General features: G+C 43.5%; 1 pseudogene; it reads left to right on the forward strand.

Moving 5' to 3' along the window:
* Positions 1-883: 883 nt before the first annotated feature.
* LOC136120113 (E3 ubiquitin-protein ligase RNF167 pseudogene) lies at positions 884-1,942 on the forward strand (annotated as a pseudogene).
* Positions 1,943-4,846: the final 2,904 nt, after the last annotated feature.

Genomic DNA, 4,846 nt, shown 5'->3' on the forward strand with positions numbered 1-4,846 from the left:
AGGACAACAAAGGACTTGCACTTGTAGATACTGGTACACATTCTTAGTTAGAATCAACTGCCATAAAACTTACATCAAAATTAATAATCTGTGGGCTTCTCTGGTGGCGCAGTGGTTGAGAGTCCGCCTGCCGATGCAGGGTACACGGGTTTGTGCCCCGGTCCGGGAAGATCCCACATGCTGCGGAGCGGCTGGGCCCGTGAGCCATGGCCACTGAGCCTGCGCGTCCGGAGCCTGTGCTCCGCAACGGGAGAGGCCACAACAGTGAGAGGCCCGCGTACCGAAAAAAAAAAAAAAATCTGCTAGAAATTTCTCCATTTGGCTTGTTTTCATGCAAGACCGACTGAGCCAGGCTAAACCAGAGTTAGGAGGTCTCTGGAGACAAACTCTGAAAGATTTCAGCTGATGGGGCGGAAGTGTGGCGAGCACTCTCGCGAGACCTGAAGGTACCATGGCTGTAGTGGCAGCAGCAGCAGCGAGAGGACCAGAAGTGCTGCATCTTGAGTGTACGATGCCGGAAGCAGCCTGAGTTTCTTTACCGAAGCCCTTTGCCCGGGGATAGGAAAACTGCCCACCTGGCTGGAAGTCCCACCTCCTCGAGCTCCCCAGCTCTTCCAGAAGATTTTCTGTCACCTGTGCTTGCCCCTGTCCTCTTTTCCTGTTTTATCTGTTTACCGGAAAAGGGTACATGAACGTCTTTCTCCTAGCTCCACTAAACGAGTTAGAGCTGGGGTTCCTTTCCTATACCCCCATGTAGCTGCAGAGTAGCACCTGGGGGTGGTTGGACCTCTGGGATCCCGAAGAAAGGGGGAGAGGGCTCAGAACTCCGCTTCTGCGTCTGCCACCAAGACGTGGCCTTCTCAGCCTTTCCCCCAATGCTGCCATGCACCTTGCGGCCCTCCGTCTTCCTGCGGTTGTGGCCACTGTGCTGTGAGGAGCGGCTCCTGTCACGGGGCTCATTCGAGCGACTTCAGACCACAACGGCAGCATGGACTTTGCAGATCTCCCAGCTCTCTTTGGGGCTGCCTTGAGCCGGGAGGGAATTAAGGGGTTCCTTGTGGAGGCTCGCCCAGCCAACGCCTGCAGCCCCATTGCTCCACCACCCTCAGCCCGGGTCAGTGGGTCAGTTTTCATTGCACTGCTTCCAAGATTTGACTGCAACTTTGACCTCAAAGTCCTAAATGCTCAGAAGGCTGGGTATGGTGCAGCTGTGGTGCACAATGTGAATTCCAATGAACTTCTGAGCATGCTGTGGAATAATGAGGAGATCCAGCAGCAGATCTGGATCCCATCTGTGTTTATCAGCGAGAGGAGCTCTAAGTACCTGCATGACCTCTTTGTCTACCAGAAGGGGGCTCAGGTGCTTTTGGTCCCACATGATGGATTCCTCTTGGCCTATTGCCTCATCCTTTTCTCGGGGATTTTGGGAGTGCTAATTTTGGGCATGGGAGCAATGTTGAGAGTTCCTTGTATTCAGCTCCAGAAAGAGCGCCAGAGAAAACCACTGACCAAAGAGCAATGAAACAGATTCCTACACGTGACTCTCAGAAGGGAGACCAGTATGATGTCTGTGCTATCTGCCTGGATGCATATGAGGATGGGGACAGGCTGAAGGTACTTCCCTGTGCTCATGCCTATCACGGCTGCTGTGTGGACCCGTGGCTCACTAAGACCCAGAAGACCTGCCCTATCTGCAAGCAGCCTGTTCGTCGGGATCCTGGTGGGGAGGAGCTGGAGGAAGGAACTCAGGGGCAAGTGGGTCATGGGGAAGGGGGCCCAAGGGGCCACCCTGCTTCAGAATGGACCCCACTTCTGGGCTCTAGGACCACACTTCCCACCTCCTTTGGCTCCCTAGCCCCAGCCCTCTTTGTTTCTTGGGTCTTCAACAGATCCCTCACCCTCTCCATCCTCCTCTTCCTCTTCGGCTGTCATCCTGACCTAATACTCCCTTTCTTTCCCACCTTTGGCAATCTATTTACATAGCCCCTCTTCCTCCCTCGAGTCTTCTCTGTTGAGGGATAGGAGATATTCCTACACCAGGTTTCTCCCTAACCCGACCCCATCCTTTTGAGGGGGTTCGACATGCAAAGTGACTGGGTCTTCATTTACTGAGTTAATAAAATTTTTTTGTGGACTTAAAAAAAAGTTCAGATGCATGTGAAAGCCATAGGCATAGGCTGTCAAAAACAATTTAAAAGAGCATATTTTTTATTATTTGTGTCAAGGATGAAAAGATAATTAGAAATATTATTTTAAGTAACTCTTAAGAGTATCTTAAATTTACGTTGGGATATTAACATTTCACATTTGGCCTCACAATGCAATTTCTGAAATCTAAACATTTCAGTGCCTCTCCTTTAACCATTTTAGATCGGGTGTATATGAAATAATCTACACTTGTCTAAATGTTTAATTGTCATCAGTTAATACCTGAAGAGTACAAAGCCGTTGCAATGTCTCCATGGTCATGAGAAAACATATCTTGGTTGTAGGTCTCTGGTCCTCTGCTTTTCCTGTAAAGTGGCTGTGTAAGAAGATCCTGTTGTTTTATAGCTTGTTGGCATTAATATTCTAATCCTACTAATTGGGGTGGAATTTTAAGAGAATGCTTTTTAGCTTTGTCTTTTCATCTCTTGGAATTAAAAAAAAAAACTATTTAAATGAAGGAAACATGCAACATCAAATACTTTTCACCTGAGAGTGGTAATTGTTCAGCCATACCAAGTATCTTCTGTGACTGGAGGTGCCCGTGTAATTGTATAAAATGGAAGTTAGCTAATAGGGGATCATTAAATATGTCCTTTCTTTTTAGAAATTAAGGTCATTTTCACCCTTTAATGATTGTTAATGTTAGCTAAGCTAGTTTTCATTTGCATGGCCAATTTCAACTCATCTCAAACTTCCAGGCACTACATTGATAATGCAAATGACTAAATACTCTCAGTATAATTCTGTTATTTGGATTAGAATGTTCTGTTTCATGCAAGCCTTGAAATAAACACTTAAACCACACTGAAAGCCTTCTATCTTGGAATGCAGAATCAATAGTCATAAGATGATTCACTAAATTAATATGTAGTTTTGTTTCCATAAAGATGCATTTAAAATCATAATTTTAGAGCTAAGATCCTATTAAATCAATTGTTGATACTACTACAATTGATTATTCTATTCACTAATTATGCTCCAGTTTTTTTGATTTGATATTTCTCGCAATATGCATTCTTTGGCAGGAGGTTGCATGGAAATGTGTGCATTGGTAAGCATTACCCAACATTGAGGGCTGCAGTATGTTGCGGTCCCCAAGGAACAGACTCTGAGGTGGAGCTTTGTGTGTATAAGTTTAGTGAGTTTGGGAAGCAGAACTGGGCAGAGGTAAAAGTTGGAGGATGGTGTGGTTGCACCCGAAGCCTCAGCAGACCCCCCAGAGGGCACTGGAGCTGGGATGACCTTGCAGAATTGTCCCAAATCGAAGCAAAAGAGCTGAATCCACATGCCCCTGAAGTAACCAGTCATTTCTTACAGGCTGTCACAGGGGAAGAGGAGTGGCCTTGGGCCGGGTAGTTTTGTTCATACAAGGACAATTCCTGGAGAGAGACTCAGCTCTCTTTGCACAGGTACTGTATGAACACATGGAGTGGCATGCAACATTCAGAAACGATGGAGTGAGGGCAGGAGGAGGAAGAAAAGGAAGGCTGAGCTAAGCACACCATAAGAATTCAGGTTCCTCTTCTTTCTGCTGTACTGTGTTCTGTTTTATAGTAGATCATAAGGGAGATAAAATTCACATATTCTTGTTTATTCTGCCATCAGTATTGGTGATCACAAAAGCACTAATTATTGTTTGGACTAGATGAAGATACTTAAATTCAGCACTTCTTACTGTCCATCCAATTTTTGCTACAGTCACATTTTTTTTTTGGTCAACCTATTAAGCACTGTTGAAATTACCTGCTTTCCCTCATGAGATGCTTCTATGCAGCATGGTTCTGTGTGGATTCTCTCTTAAGTGCTCACAATGACAGAACTATTTCCTTGGGTTATTTGGGGAAAACCTAAATCTCCCACTCATCATTAGAAAGCCCCATCCATCTGTTATTTACAAATGGCAGGGCTATGTTCCCTAGGTCCTCATTTCCATATTGCACATAATGGGACTCAACACCTTAGAGACTGTGATGGAATATTTTACTCAACATACCATAGGAGAGCATTTCTTTTGGTAAGAGTTTTCTCTCAATACTCCTCAAATCACTTTTTCTAGGTCCCAGGTCTCAACTCTGTCCCCTTCATATTTATTTTGCTAGTTTCCTCACATGGATATACTTTAATCTTTGCAGAATTCATATGATGGAATATTTGACAAATAAGATATATCTTTGAATTTAAATTCATGTATTTTTTTCCAGTCAAAACCATTTTACAAAATTTTTAGGACTTTTAAAAAGTGATTTGTGATAATGTTTTTTAAAGACAACACAGAATTATTATGACTTAATTTTATTTTTTTAAAAGATACTATTTTATTTTTCAACTTTGTTGTATAGCACCTCCCTAGACTGTAAATTCCTTAAGGGAAGAAACAATAAATTTAACCTCATTATCCTGAGGTACAAGCTGGAGATTGTCACATACCTGAATGAATACATAAATGAATATTTTAAAATCATTTCTTTAAAGTTTGATTATATGAATGAGGTTTTAAACATTTATTTTTCCATAACGAATGTATCTTGTACCAAATCAATATGGAGAGAAGTCAGTGGCATGTTTTTAAAGATGTATTGATGGTAACAAGGGCACTGCAAAGTTCCATTGTCTCTGTCCTTTTCCCAGATAGCCATCC

This window comes from Phocoena phocoena, chromosome 3 (assembly GCF_963924675.1).
Source record: "Phocoena phocoena chromosome 3, mPhoPho1.1, whole genome shotgun sequence".
NCBI lineage: Eukaryota > Metazoa > Chordata > Mammalia > Artiodactyla > Phocoenidae > Phocoena > Phocoena phocoena.